The 16157-nt window shown below is 40.4% G+C and overlaps 1 protein-coding gene across 8 annotated transcripts in view; it reads left to right on the top strand.

Annotated features, from left to right (window-relative positions):
• The window catches only part of PAG1 (phosphoprotein membrane anchor with glycosphingolipid microdomains 1), a 129758-nt gene that overhangs the window by 81242 nt on the left and 32359 nt on the right, over window positions 1-16157 (top strand). The window contains exon 4 of one of the 8 annotated variants that reach the window (XM_070630377.1): window positions 14255-14377. The exons of 5 other annotated variants lie outside the window; for them this stretch is intronic. The gene's annotated coding sequence lies outside the window, so the exon portion shown is untranslated. Of the gene's footprint in view, window positions 1-14254; window positions 14378-14689; window positions 14864-16157 lie in introns of those variants that run through there. 2 more of the 8 variants (XM_070630379.1, XM_070630380.1) reach the window with 2 other exon arrangements.

Consider the following 16157-nt stretch of genomic DNA (forward strand, 5'->3'; position numbering starts at 1 on the left):
GAAAGAGGCCCCAAAGGGAAGTCTGTCCGCATTATACTGTATGTTTCAGAGAAGTAACTCCAGGCACTTTTGTTATGAATCATGAGCATAGTGGGAATAAAGCCTTAACAGAAGCAGCTGAATTCACAGTCAGCTTCAGCATTCATGAATTAGCTGCCAATATTTTAACACAAATTGCTGTGTCATGAAGTTCCCCTGTTGCTGCTCAGTCTGTAGCTAAAAGCTGTTTTTGCTAAGCCCTAAAATTATGTCTGATGAAACGCCTCCTTCCTTCCTGATAAAGATATTCGTGTACACTTACACACGGAAATGCAAAAATATACTATCCAATTTAGAAGAAAGTAAGCTTGCCAACTTTCTCTGCTTAGCAGTTACAATGTAGCTGACATGACTTAACTTGCTAGCGTGCGATTTCAGATTGTCGCCGGGAGGGTAGTGTTTTCCTCATCAGTCCTCATTCTGGCCCTTCTCTGAAGGTGTTGGGGGGGAGCTTTACATTAGAGGAGAATTTTGTGATACTATTCATTCTCTGTCCTGACAGAGAAGACATTGTTTGTTCACTGTAATAGGCTTGGCAGGAATCTGTGCTGTGCATACAGAATGGGAAAATAGCAGAGCAGTGGGGAATCTCGAAATCCTAAGCAATACATCAGCCAAGAGATTTTTTTAGAAATATTTTTTAATAGCTTCTCATTACTGTGGCTGCAAGTCATAATTTGGGGAAATAGTTTTCCTTCACATTGCGTCATGCATGTATTACATGAAAAAAGTCTTTGAGATAGCAGTGTGCCTAGCTAAAATACTGCAGTAACAAGAATTAAATCGTGAAAGTTCAGAAGTGCTTTATAAACACACGAGAGCTGCTTTTGAGATCCCTCCCTGTGCGTTAGATTCACGTGTCTGTATAAATGAAAAATAACCTCTGCACGGCATCTGGTGGTTCACAGAAGCCAGTGTGAGCTGCCTAAGATAACAGAAGAAAGATATTAAATGACGTGTCTGGAGGTAAGAGGTACAGTGCTAGGGACAGCGTGAGAGGGCACCACGCCCAAAATGCTCAGAACTTTAAAGGCAGCCACTGTAAAAGCAAAGACTCGAAGCAGTTTGCAAACTCTGTGTTGGAAACTGAACTGGCAGAAATGTAAACCGTGACCAAGGCTCAGCGTTCCTGCTCCTTAAGTCTCTGGGACCCCCCTCCCCCTCCCCAAGCACAGGAACTGCAAGATCCGATGGTCCCTGATAGCCTGGTGTCCGGGGAAACCATGTGTGTGCGTGTGTGTTTCTTCCTAGAGCAGAAAAAAATGTCGGCAGGCTGCAGGCTGCTGTGTTCACAGACAGAGCACGTGAGCCAGGGACCAGGGGAGTCCCGAGAGCAGGTGGTGGGGCCGTTCCCGGCCAAGTTCAAGGGCCCCTCGTCCTTATGCTCAGAGAGAGATTTATCATATTGCCCAGTCTTGGCTTGTATTTGTAAGAGGATCTCTCTGCGTATTTTTACAAGAAGTATATCATGTAAATTATGAGATTTCTAAAATTACAGTTGTGATGTCATCAGTATGCAGTTGGTCATTAGATTATTGCAGACCCTTCTCAGCTTTTTATGTAACCCATATAAGGATTGTTAGTCGTATGCACCTAAAGCAGATGTTTTACTCCACCGCGTGTGACGTCATTCGTGTACATCATCTGCTTTGTTGCTTTTAAATTTCTCAGTCTTTTAAAATGTACTTGGCCATCTATAAAGATATGTGTTTGTTAACCTTTTAAAAATGTGTAAGATATATTTATACGGTGATATTTTCAAGTAAAGAGCAAGGAAACCAAGAAAAATTAACTGAGGTATTACCAAACTATTTTCTTTCGCTGCTTCAATCTATTTGGTGCTTTTATTTTATCCGTTTTTAAAGTGGTTTTTGTTTGATTATGTGAAACAACTGAGTTAAGAGGGAGTTACGAGCCACCCAGGGAGGCAAGGCTGAGCTCCTGCGCTCCAGGGCTCCTCGGAGGCACTGTCCGCGGCAGAGGACCCGCGAGCCCTGGAGGACGCCATTTGCAGGGTCCTCGCTGGCCCATCTGAGATGCTGGCAGCCCTGCCTCCCATCCTGCCTTCTTGTTCCTGTTCTTCTGGAATCCCTGGTAACCACTGTACATGGCCTCATCATTAACATGCTAGTGACAGCCTGCTCTCCATAGCATGCAACCACAGCCCGCCAGAGAGCAGTGGGAGCTCACAGGCAGCTAGGCTGTCTGGTCTGGCCTTATCTGTATCCCTGTAACTAGTCGGGCCTGGCCGTCGTAAAGTCAGAAGGGTGAGGGCCCTGGTTTTACCAATGATGTGTGTCATCTCTGTCTGTTATGAAAGGAAACGTAGAGCAGTAGAGGGAAATTGGAGTAAACACTTAATGCACCATTTTACTTAACAAACACGCTGTGCTCGCTGTGAGGCAAGCACTGATCTAACCACTTTGCAAATATTAAATCATGTGATCCACTGGACTGCCCTGCTGCTGTTATTGTTATTCTCTTTTACTGAAGAGGAAACTGAAGCTCAGAGAGGGTGAGTAACTTGTCCGAGGTCCCACAGGTGGTAAGGGTAGACAGCATTGACATCTGGGCCATCTGCACCAGAGTCTAGGCTAGGGCTCCACGCGCCCAACCACAGGTGCCTCCTGGACCACACCAGAGCTTGCTTAACTGTCGCATCCCTTTGGGGTCTGTGAACGCACGTGCCAGCCCCACAGAGGTACACACGCCATGTTACGTTCTTGGTTTTGGAACTGTAAACCTGTGGTCTTTTGGCATTTACATCAGTGGAAGTAGAATTTGTAATTTCTCTCCTTCTAGAATTCGAAGTGGGTGCAGATTAATGCTGTGTGGTAAACAGAGGGTTCCAGGCACTGCATCCCAAGGCTCTCAGGTGCACTGTACTCCCCAGCCTGCCCACATGGGATCACCCCAGCGGCACTGGGAGAAAGGCCAAGGAGGTTTGCTCTCCCTCTTCCTCAATGCCTTTTTCCTGGGATGGGTCCGGTACCTTTGGATGTACAATGGCCCTGAGACCAGTGGTGTTGCCCGACTTGCCATCATTGAGAGAAGCCACTATTCAGGGTGATGTGTCAATGAGATGGACATTTGACCATTCTTCTCTCCCACCTGCCATGGGGATTTAGACAGCTGCCTTCTGGAGTCCTGCCTTAACCCAGCACTTCCTAAAGTGTGCCCTGAGGGTGCAAATGGGTGCCACTCCCCGCCCCCCCATGCCACTAAAAGAGAAAAGAAAAAAGGTTTTATTTATGGTGAGATACATTTGGGAGACAGGGGTTAAATGAAACTAAATTGATTTACTTATTGCAGGTTTCTCAGAACGTCCTTGTGACTCTCCAAAGCGAGGTGCAGAATGCAGAATTTCCTAAATTTTTATTGTCTCAGATGGGGAGAAATGTCTAGCCACATCACTTGGGCAGTGCTGTCTTAAGAAGAGGAGAGGCGAGAGACCCTAATGTCATAGCAGGCAGTCAGGTATGGAGGAGATGGAGGAAAAATCAATCAGCTGCATTTGGGATCCCTAAATTCCAGCCCATCTTTAAACCAGTATCATTTGGACCTTGAAACCTCAGGTTTCTCATCCGAAGAATGTGGAGGATAGAACTGGATTATCTCCAAGCTCTTTTCATCTTTATAAGCTGCTAACTGTTTGTTTATATCCTAACTTGCTCCAAAGGGGCATTTAAGAAGACACAATACACAACACATCAAGACAGAGTAAGTTAAGGGGGCTGGCCCCGTGGCCGAGTGGTTAAGTTCGCGCGCTCCGCTGCAGGCGGCCCAGTGTTTCGTCGGTTCGAATCCTGGGTGCGGACATGGCACTGCTCATCAAACCATGCTGAGGCGGCATCCCACATGCCACAACTAGAAGGACCCACAACGAAGAATATACAACTATGTACTGGGGGGGCTTTGGGGAGAAAAAGGAAAAAAAATAAAATCTTAATAAAAAAAAAAAGACAGAGTAAGTTAAAAAGAGTGAGGGTAAAATGAGGCACAGGGAATAGAAAGTGGGAAAGACGAGGAAGGAGGGAGGTTCGTATGAAGAATGAATTCTGTGAAATCCGTTATGGTTGATATGAAAGAACCAAATTTTGTTCATGCTTTCAAGAGAACAGTTTGAAAAGAGAACTATAATCCTAGCTTCCTGATTAATGGGGTCCTAAGCTAAAAACAAATAAATTTTCCCTGGAAAAACAACTATTCCCAGTTTTGAGACCAAATTTTTCTCATGGTTTTTAAATTCTGCGGCCTTTTTGGTCTTTTAGGCAGAAATTTTGGCTCTGTGACAGGCCAGTACCAAAAAGGTGTGGAACTTTCCTAAATGTGCTTCCTAGGTAGCTGTGAACACCTCATCCTTATGTATTAACCCATTTCAGCTTATAGACCAGCTCAGCTTTGGTGTGTGTGAGACGTCTGGGTCTCGACTCTCTGGACTCAGGTATTCTCCAGGACCCGGAGGGCCATGTGATGGGAGGCCCAAGGTCTGACTTGCATTTCCGGGGTGGATGGTGTCTATAGAGCTCATTTCCGTGACCTCCTTTGTCCATCATCATCACATCCATCCATTCTGTGTTTTCCAGATCCTCATCCCCTTGCCGGTCCATCTCTAACTTCTTACCATTTGTCATCACCTCCGTCAGGGTTTCCCTACTGCCGCCTCCCAAGATCTTTGGGCTTCAGACGTATCCTGGGGCTTTTAGATTGTCCAGGGTGGTAAAGCTTCAAATCCAGGTTCTATTTTTAAATTATTAGTAAGTAAAATGATTACTTAAATATTTTTAAAGAAAATAATACTGTTCAAGGACGTCTTAGGGCATACTGAGCTCTTAGTGACAGTCAGATGAGCAGACATGCTATGACTCACGTAAACACTGCGAGCTCCCCATGCGGTTTTAGTCAGTTTTGATAACTGGTCGTGGATTGTTATTTTATACATATAATGGATATCTGATTAGTGAGACAGTAAGCATAAGAAGCATTGATGTTATGAGGTTATAAGCTGCAGTCATCTGGCCAAAATTCTTATATACTTTTCATAATGTTGGTAATGTTTTATTTCCTAAACTGGATAGTGGTTACACGGGTGTCAGTTGTATTATACTTTTTGTAAATCTTAAATATCTTAATATATTTGATAAGTTTCATATTAGCCTAATAAGATATCTGTGTGGTATAAAATTCAGTGTGAAAAAAAGAAAAGTGATGATCATATGCAATTTGGCTTTTTATTTATTAAAAATAAACATCATCCATACCCTTAACAATATGTCCTTATACTCCTCCTGATAAGCTGACAACACAAATCAAACAAAATATATATTAATTGCAGAGACATGCTTACAAACAGCGGCCTAAAACTTTTTGTCTTGTCTCGTTGTTTTGTAAATAAACATAACAATTATTGTAGGTTGATTATTTTTGTCCAAAATGCAAGACATCCAAACGCTCGTTAGCGAAAACAATTATTATCTATTTTGATATCATGTTAAGTGTAGTTTGAAACATATATTTGGTCCCCAAATCAATCATACATCAGTATGCCATTTCAAAAGTGTCTGCAATTCATCCATTTTGTTAGATCACGAACTTAAAGTTAATTAAGAGCACACCACTTGTTAAATAGGAAAAAGTTAAAATAGAATTATTAAAGTTTGCATTTAAATGAACTTGATAATATAATCTTTTATAATAATTTACCCAAAATCAAATAATTTTACTTAAGTTGCTTCTTTCTTATATATTATAAAATTTTTAAATAATTGAAATAGCTCCCATGGAAGTTTGCAAAAATATCACTATGCAAGTCAAAACAGGTGAAGCCTTTAATGAAGTCCGGAAAAGATGGTGTAATAATTATTTGTATTCAGTTTACGAGTCTTGCTATTCTCGAGGAGATGATTGCTAATTGGATAATATGAGGTCTGGTGAGTTGCAGAAGGAAGATTAAAGGCCAATGGTAGAGTCAGTTGATTAGAAGAAAGTGTTATGAAACCACTCTTGCCTACCTCACTCAGGACACATCACATGAGCATCTCATGTAGTCTCCTGTCCTCGCTCAGAGAAATTCAGTGATCACCTCTTCAAATGAATGCCAACCTCGAATGTGGTACCCAAATCTATATACTATTTATATTCTCTTTACGAATTGCAAGATATACATGGATACATATACTATATTGAAATACCAATCATAAGTCAATGACATTTCTCCTATTTATTTTTCTTTTTACAACAAAAGGTGATTTCTGCCTAAGAAGTCCTATTTTCTTAATCAGTTAAATTTTCTTAGAGTTTAATTTCCTTGTGTTCTCAGACATTGGGGTATTATTTGTACCATCTTGTTTGGTAGGCTTATTAATTTTCATGTTCTGGCTTTACTATTAATTTATTTTTATTACAGTAAATAAATTTTACATCTGTTACATCCAAACGCAGCTAACAGATTTCAAGTAGATTTAAATCAGCATCATTATTTTCCAACAATATTAATGTTGCTTGGCTATTCTGATTGTTAATTTAAAAGTCCAGCTGTCAGGAGAGTAACTGCTCTTTAATAAAACTTCAGTAAAAGTCTAAAGAAGCATTTCAATGCCTATGATATAAGGAAAAGGAAATATACATAAATGAAATATCTGTTATGGGTAATTAATTGATGTACGCTGACATTTCTCTGTGAATTGTAAGTAGCTTTCATTTTCAAACTTTGGAAGAACGAGGCATTTGTACTAGGAAGTAGATGCTAAGGAACTATGTTTGGCAACTTGAAGAACATTTTTAGCATTTGAATTTCCCTATTTTTAGTACAGCACCAGGCAGAGTAAAATGTTTGGCATTTCTATAAGGGACGCAAACTCTTTAACATTCTCTGTTGTGATCTAACAATTCATTTCAGAGTAAGATGAATCAGTCTTGTTTGGAAAATGTTTTATACAAATATTGGCAAGCAAACTGTAGCTGCGTTTCTGTGGATTTTAAAAAAGCAAACTCCCCTAAAGTAAATAATGACAAATTGCGCAATATTACTTCCTTTTTCTGCATTACTGTAGTTCTGTATGAACTGCCTTTTATCACTCTAAATTCTCACACTTTCTGCCCCATCCCTTGCTTTTTAGATTTTGTTAATCCATGTTGAAATCAGAGACCGTGTTTCTAGGTCCCTCCAAACGTCAGATTATTTTTAACCTAACCTTCCTCTTATCCACAGTGTTTTCTCATAATTAAAACTGCAGATTACTTCATTAACATATGCCCTTTTCTTTTACATTAGAGAATATGAGAATAGTAATTTGCAGGATTTTGCCCTTTATTGGCTGGTGAGAAGAAGAGAGAGATTCATATTCTGTCTCTCTCAGTCTCTCTCTCACTCTCTCTCTCTCTCTCTCTCTCTCTCTCTCACACACACACACACACACACACACACACACACAAAGTTGAATTAATGAAAAATAAAGCAAACTAAATATAATACAGTATCTTAGTTGTGATTCTGAAATAGAAAAAGGACACTACGTAAAAACTAAGGAAATCTGAATTGTTTGGACTCTAGTTAATAATAATGTATCAATATTGTTTCATTAATTATAACAAGTGAACCATGTTAATGTAAAAAAAAAGTAATAGACTAGAAAAATACACAGTAACTATATTTAGAACTAATGTATTCAATGGCTAGAGTTCACTCCAGTCTGTTTTGTGATAAGAAGAACTGGAGTAGAAAGTGGTAACTACTTCTCCTATTGCCAAAACCCTCCTGAGCATAGCCATCGATGCTAACTCCAGCCACTGTTTCTGCAGGGCTGGAGCACACTCGGCTGCTGTCTTCCCTGTGTCCATCTCTAGAGAGGCGAGAGGGTGGAGGCTCAGACATCTGGGGCTCACCTCCCAGCCTCTCAGTGTTGAGGGCTTTGCTTGACATGTGTAACCTCTCTGGAACTGATTTTCTGTTTCTATGAAATCAGAGGGTCAAACCAGATCTTTCTCTCGGGGAATCTGTGGCTTAGAAAATTCTGACTTTCCGGATATGTGTTGGGGAGCTATTTGTGATTGCAGCTATGGAATTTATTGAGGATGAAATTTTGGCACTAAAGCAATTTGCATGCATTATATAGTTTATAGCATAAGATTATTCATTATTTTCCAGCACTTTTGAATTCTGCCAAAAAGGAAACAGTCCCTGGAAAGCACGCTGTTGCTATATGAGAGGCACTTACGCATTAAGAAGACAAGACCACATTGAATCTGAACTCAAAATGATATTAAAATTTTAAATTATACCTTAATTTGTCATAAAGTATTATTATTCATATGATAAGGTACATTTTCAAACAGAGAAATTTCAGCTTAATGTGTTTTCAGATTGTACAACTTAGCTTGAATTTATTATTGAATATAATTTATAGCATTACATGGTAATTTAATTTAGGACAATAAAATTTAGAAATACCTAATTATGCGTAAGGCCTTTAAGACATTTAAGATCCTGCCTTGTCTTCATATTATGTTTGTCGAGTTAATCGTCAGGAAGTTACTCATCTGATAATTATTTCGTAATTCCTTTTGAGCCAGTCATTGTCCATTATAAGAAATTACTTCTAGCTATAGTATTTCACTGCTGGGTTTTGATTAAAGGCATATAAAGAAAGAAAGTTTTCTTAGATCTGCCTTGAAAGTTAAATCCAATAATAACCGTTTGACTGGTTGAGACGCTCTGGGGAGCGGTTGAATAGTGGTTCTCAACTTTGACAATTCAATAAAATCACCCAAAGGGCTTTCAAACATCCCCATGGGCAGGTGGCACCCCAAACTACTTAAACCAATCTTTGGAGGCATTTTTTAAAACTCCCCGAGTGCTTACAACAAGCAGCCAAAGTTGAGAACTACACACCTTGAGGAAGAGTGGGGAATGCATCTTGAGATGATCTTTCTATTCTGGAACTCTCCCACTCTTTGGGTGACTTGAGTAGCTTTGGGTCCTTTAAAGAGTGTATACTTTCAAAGAGAGAGAAGCTTGCCCATATTAAGAAAGAAAAAAGAAAAAAAGCATGTTCTTTGCCCTAAATTTTCACCTCGCAAATGCCAGGAGAATTTGTCCTGATTTTTAAAGGAGTTAGGGAAAATCTCCTGCGTGTCTCCATGTGACTGTTTGCTTTGGCTTTTGCTTTTTTGGCATCTTTGTTCCCATCCAGCATGCGCACTGACATTTATGGAGCTCACCTTCTGTGTATGAGGCCCTGTGCTCAACATCGCTCTGTCTCACAGCCAGGGAAGAAAGAAGGTATGCACTTCCAAATAAAAATAAAAAGTCAGAGTTCCGTTTTGATAGAGAACTCTTATCTCAGTGTAATTGAATATTTAATCGTTCATTCAGTGAACATTTATCTAATAGATGTGCTATTCCAAAAGTTTAACAATGCCGGAAGAGTACAACGGATCTGTATTTGTTATCTTTTGCTTCCTAACAAGCTTAATGACTTAATAGGATCATTTATTTAGTTCTTGATTCTGCAGTTGGCAGTTTAGGCTGGCCTCAGCTGGCAACTCCTCTGGTCTCAGCTAGGCTCCCACATGCAACACTGCTCAGCTGTGGTTGGGCTTTGCTCATCTTGGCTGGGCTTTCACGTGTCTGGGGGCTTCAGCGGGGACAACCTAGCTGATGGAGCTCCGGTCCATGTGGTCTCTCATCCTTCTGCAGGGCTAGCCTATCCTTGTTCACATGGCGGAATTAGAGTTCCCTAGAGAATGGATGAAAGTATGCAGGCACCTTGGGCCTAATCTCAGAACTGGCACGCCATCACTTCTGCCACATTTCTTGGCCAAAGCCAGTCACAAGTCCACTCCAGATTCAAGGGGTAGGGAAATAGATTGCATCTCTTGGTGGATGGTACTGAAAAGTCACATCACAAGGGTGAGGATAAAGGAAGGAGGGAGCAGTTCTGGTGGTTTTTGCAGTCAACCACAATGGGAAATCTAATTCTGTCTTGGGACATTAAGAGAGGTTTCTGAGAGATGGTTTCATTTGAGCAGATTTTAAAGGTGGAAAATAAGTAAAAAATGCATTTTAGGGAAAAGGAATAACATGAACAAAACTTTCAAATTACAGTTTTCTTAGTGAAAAACAAAATGGACATTGTAAGTTCCCTAAATGTAGGAAATATATCTAGCCCAACACAGAGCATGTGTGAGGCACCCAACATGTACATCAAAGAGTCAGGACAGTGGAGTGACTAAGAGTATGGGCCCTTAAGGAAGATATAGTAACCTGGTAGCTTTCCTACTTACCAATGAATGACCTTGGATGAGTTGCTAACCCTTCTGTGCCTCTCTTTAGTACTGTGAAGACAAGAGTGCCTTCTGTATCAGTCAGCTTTTGCTGCATAACAAACCACCCTACAGCTCAAACAGCCATTTACTTAGCTCTTGATTCTGTGGGTTTATAGTTTGGGCTGGCTCAGCTTGGCATCTCTTCTGGTTTTGGTTGGGATCATGCATTTGTCTACGTGTGTCTACTTCTGTCAGTTGGCTGTTTGGGGACAATGAGGACACCTGGGCTATGTACCTCTCATCCAGCAGGCTAGTCTGGGCTTACTCACATAGAGGATCATCAGGGTTTCAAGAGTGAGAGTGGAAGCATGCAAAAGCATGTGGTTTGGGTTCAGAATTGACACACTGTTGCTTCCACTGCATTCCATGGGACAAAGTGAGTCACAAGGCTAGCCGAGAATTAAGGGTAGAGAAATAGGCACCATTTCTTGATGGAACGATCTATACAGAGTCACATTGCAAGTAGTGAGGATATGGAGGGAAAAGAATTATGACCATTTATACAGTGTTTTATAGCTCACAGCAATCCTATGAAGAATAAGTTAAGTGTGACTTGATTTTTCTAGGTGAGGCTCCAAATTAAAAAGTAACTGTCAAACAGCGGATGTTCAATAAATGGAAGCAGTTAACTTTTTCTTACATATATTAGAAATCAGATTTTCAGCCAAATTCTTCTTTTTATTGAGTTAACATTGATCTATCATGTTATATAAATTTCAGGTGTACATCATTATATTTCACCTTCTGTAGAGACTACATCGTGTCCCCCACCAAAAGTATAGTTGCCATCTGTCACCGTACACATGTGCCCCTTTACCCCTTTTGCCATCCCCCCATCTCCCCTTTCCACCAATCTGTTCTCTGTGTCTAGATGTTTGTTTATCTTCCACGTATGAGTGAAATAGTATGATATTTGTCTTTCTCCATCTGACTTATTTCACTTAGCACAATACCCTCAAGGTCCATCCATGTTGTCACAAATGGTAAGATTTCATCTTTTTTATGGCTGAGTAGTATTCCATTGTGTGTGTGTGTGTGTGTGTGTGTGTATGTACCATATCTTCTGTATCCATTCATCCATTGATGGGCACTTAGGTTTTTTCCATGTCTTGGCTATTTTGAATAATACTGCAGTGAATATAGGGTACACATATCTTTTTGAATTTGTGTTTTCATGTTCTTTGGGGAAATACCCGGAAGTGGAATGGCTGGATCATATGGTAGTTCTATTTTTAATTTTTTGAGGGATCTCCACACTGTTTTTCATAGTGTCAGCCAAATTCTTTAACTACCAACTTTTGAAGAGTATCAAATGAGCCTCGAAATTGTATTCACAAAGATTACATGTTATGCATTTTTTCCCTTTTGCAGAATGATAATCTAAGTAGGGAAAAGCTCACTGCTTGTGAGTATGTGTGTATATTGGCAGAATTCTGGTGTCATCAGCTGAAGAGGCTGACAAAGCCTGGCAGTGGTGGCCAGACATCTTCACAGCTGTCCAGGAGAAAGACATACTTAATCAATGTGACGGGTCAAGTCAAGAGAAGAACCAGAGACAGTGAAGTGCAATATTTCAACTCCAAAAATGTTAAAGGCCTTTTTAATGGGTCAGAACCTGTTTTTAAGCCAATTCAAAGAGTGAAAACCTTACTAAATCTTTATTGATTTCTTTCACTGTTGTGTTACAGTATTTTCACAAAACCAGCTAAGCCCCGTATAGTTCTAGATCGATCCATAAATTGCTCTTGGATCCCATAAATTGGATTCAATGAAGATTTATTTATCTGGCAGCTAAAATATCTCTAATCAGTGATGCGAACTGGGTCAAAAAAAACCTGTCTTCTTTGAAATAAATAGAACATCAAAGGTTATTCAAGAATGTGTAGTATAGAAATATGGCAAATGTTCATTGAGGATGGTATCTGCTTTTTACAACTGTGGAATTTTTATGCTCCTTGAAGGGCTCTCAGGTGGTCGTTGGGCTCTGCCTCCTGACTCCAGCATACTTTACCCAACCCTCCACCTCCAGAAGCCCCAAGGCCATCAAGAGGGCCATGTCTGTCTGCTTACACTTAGTTTTCAAGCACTGAGTTTCATCGTACAGCAGTGCCTTTTATGATTTTAGAAAGTCCTTGTGGTGGAGTGATTAAGCACTGTGGCTCTCATCTTCTCTCTCACCTTCTTCCTCTCTCAGTGATGGGGGCCAGAGGGGTGGCTACTGAAACCCTGTTAGCCTCAGTTCCTTATTTCGTCGATAATGATCATACAAAGACACTTATATTTACATGGCAGTTCCATCACATTTATAGTCATTAGGTTATTAACAACACAAATATGGAACCCCAGAAATTTAGGTTATCAGAAAGAAATAAGTTAAAATGTTCAAGACAGCCCAACACGAACAGGTTTCCTGATAGCCTTACTTCTGCCCTTAAAGTCTGCTGGTCACATCGGTATCACCACCCTGTCTCGCTCTAGAGGACCGGTGGCTCTTTCCATAAAGACTTCAGTGCCCTTACCATAAAGAGTCAACAGTTCATTTTGAACACTCAGTGTTTGCCTTTAAAGTAATGTTTTATGGGCCGTGTCATAAACTACCTAAGCTGGTACCGAGCATGTGGTAATAAGTATTCATAGGCCTGATGTGTCTGTCTCTGTGTGCCTGAGAATGATTTCTGCTGCACGAAATTCTTGTGGCAAGAAAACTGGTTTTTGTTGATACTGATAGACCATCTGGGGCTTGCTCTTCTAAATTTGATGACTATATTTATACATAATATCTTTAAGGGGAATTCCATATTTTTTGTCATTTTTTTGGCCAAACTAGAAGTTGTATACAGGTTTCTGAGCCCAAGACAAGAGAATTCTACCCTTGCAGACCCTGAAAATATTTTAAGTTACTGCAATAATTTTTTATTAAAAAAATTAAGTGAAAATATGTTGAACTGGATCTCAAAGATCCGTGTGCATTCTAAGGTTTTTATTTTTGTCACTGTAAAGAATTTACAGTATATTAAACATATTAAGCACATGTCTTGCAAGCTGTTAGAAACCCTATTTAAATGAAAGCCGTTCACAAATTTCGTAAGCCTAATCTATTTCATCCTTCACATTTTTGGTGATGAGTAAACCATGAATACTGGTTCTGGCTCATACATCTGTAGTGTTCGCACAAGTTGTTACAGTAATGCACCTCATTCTTCCACCTTTTAAGACTATAGAACTTTCTCCCTTTCAGAGGATTCCATGTCTTTCAAAAGAAGGGCAACCAACACCCAGATTGGAGGGTGTGGAATAATAGTTCACCCCAGTCCCGTTTTAAAAAAGAGCCCTGCCTTAAATTTCTCACAAGATTGTTGAGCTACTCAAAAAGTAAAATCTGTGAAAATGTTTGCTAAACTCTGAAGTGTTACATAAAAATAAGGTAATGCTCATAGCTGCTCTGAGTCCGTGGGGTGAGGGAAGATGGACGAGGCTCTTGGCTCTTTGTAGACGAGTCCAGGACTCCGGTCAGGAGACTCAGCCTGGCTCACGGGGCGACTGACCGGTGGAGCAGGATTGAACCTGTCTGTCAGACTCCTGAGCCCAAGTACTTTCAATGTGCTATTTATAGTGTTGTCATTATTGCCTTTTCCTTGTAGTCTGCCTTAAAAAGTGCTAAGTCAGACTGATATGCCTTTTGTAAATCCATATTGTTCTAGGAAATATTTTGTGCTCTTTTAGTTTTGTCAAACTTTGACCTTGAAACTTCCTAAAATAATTAAATGGCATATTACTAGACAATTGAGAAAATTATATGATGAAGTCGTGGGCTTTTGAAGAAACAAAGAAGGAAAATGGGCTCTCTTTTAAATCTGACCTTATGCTTCACTACTAACTATGGCAACAGAAACAAACAAAAACCAATCCAGACCAGAGTCCCAAGATCCAGCAAGATAACCCAGGCATGACTGGAGGAGAGACTGCCATGGACCAGATGACAGAATACGGTGTCTACTGACTGCTAGTTCAGGTATGATTTCATAGTTGGGTTTCCGCGCAGGCTAGTAGCTATGGCAGACCTTTGTCAACTCTATCACGCAAATAAGTGGACATAGGAAAATGAGGTGTTGTGAAAGAGAGAAACACAGATAGCAGTGGGCAATGACCTTATTCAGGGGAAGGCCTCCCTGGCCTCTGATGGGGGTAGAACTACTGGGCCAAGGGCTAGGGTGGAGTTGAAGAAGTTGCAAGTAAGGAGGAAATGAGTGGGAAGGAGATAGTGAGAGGGCAGAATGAGATAAGCAGGGAGGTAGACAAAAGCCAGAACTTGCAGGAAGCAGCTACTGTATATGATTTCATTTTCTTTGTCCTTTGATCAGTGGAAACCATTAAAGGGTTTTAAGCAGAGGGTTTGATGTGATCAGACCTTCTTTTTGAAAAGATCTCTCCGGCTAGGGTTTGAAGACGGGATTGGAGGGCGGCAGTATGAACGCAGTAGCCAAGACAAGAGATGCTGGTGAGTTGGACTGGGGATGCAGAGACAGGGACTAGTTGAAGAGATGGATTTGAAAGTCAGCTAAGAGATGAAATCAAGATGGCTTGGTGTGTTGGGTTAGATATGGGGGAAAATTGAGAGGGTGGTAAGTGGGAGGACCTGGGATTCGACCTAGTGCAATTAGCTGAAAGTGGTACCATTCACAGAGAGAGGAGCCCTGGAAGAGGACTTGCTGTGCAGGGAAGATGGAGAATCCAGCCTTGTGCACACTGAGGCCAAGGGCCTGGAGACATGCAGGTGGAGAGGTCCAGGTGGCAGCTGGATATGGGATCCAGAGCTCAGAACAGAGGCTTGGACTGGAGATACAAATTGAGAATCAAGGCAACCCAAACAAAATTGAAGCCGTGGGTGTGGATAAGATGCCCAAGAAGATAATATGGAGCAAAATAAGGAAAGGGGTCTAAGATGGAACCTCAAAGAACAAAAACCATGATATTTTACAACCAGGGAGTGGAGCCAAGCACTGGGGGTGTCTTCTCAAATGAGTGGTTACCACTGTAGTTTATCATTTTGCCTCCTTGCACGTGATCCAATGTCATTTAATTGACGCACATTGATGACAATCATTATTATGGATAGTCATATAGTTGCACATGTAAATTTGTTCTGATTTTTTTTTTTACAGAGATAGACACACGTAGGAACTTATGCACAATCCTCATGGTCTTATGAATGTGAGTTAACTGACAGGGGTAGACAAAATCCTTGAGTATTATTTGATCATTTAATAGTGATAGAAGTAAAAGGATAAATAAAAGCCTGGTGGTTACACCTAGAGGCTTAATCAGTTCAAGTTCACATTTTTGGCAAGACAGCTTCATAATTAATGCTTCCTCTTGCATCACACAACCCAGGTCTGGCTGTGCCTCTTTCCATGATGTTCGGATTCGTCAGTGGGTTCAGGGAAATCATCTGACTCACCCATTACAAACTTTCCTATCAGCCCCACTCCTATGGCTTGAATAACCTTGAATGGTCATTGCTGAGAAGAAATTATTAGTTCTAAGTTGTCTTTGTGACTGTTTATGGCCTACTATATGGATTACATAAGTTCCTGTGAATTTCTATAAAGTCTGTTTGAGATTGAATTATATTTTAAAGAAATTTTAATTGATCATCATTTAAAATAGTGTTTTTTGTAAATATTCATATTTCATAATATCACTCTTTTATAAATACAAATTTGTATGTATTGGATTTGGTCAAGGCCAGATCCACCATCTCTTGGGACTTTATACTGTCCCTAGACATCCTG

Source organism: Equus przewalskii, chromosome 8, assembly GCF_037783145.1.
Source record: "Equus przewalskii isolate Varuska chromosome 8, EquPr2, whole genome shotgun sequence".
NCBI classification, from domain to species: domain Eukaryota; kingdom Metazoa; phylum Chordata; class Mammalia; order Perissodactyla; family Equidae; genus Equus; species Equus przewalskii.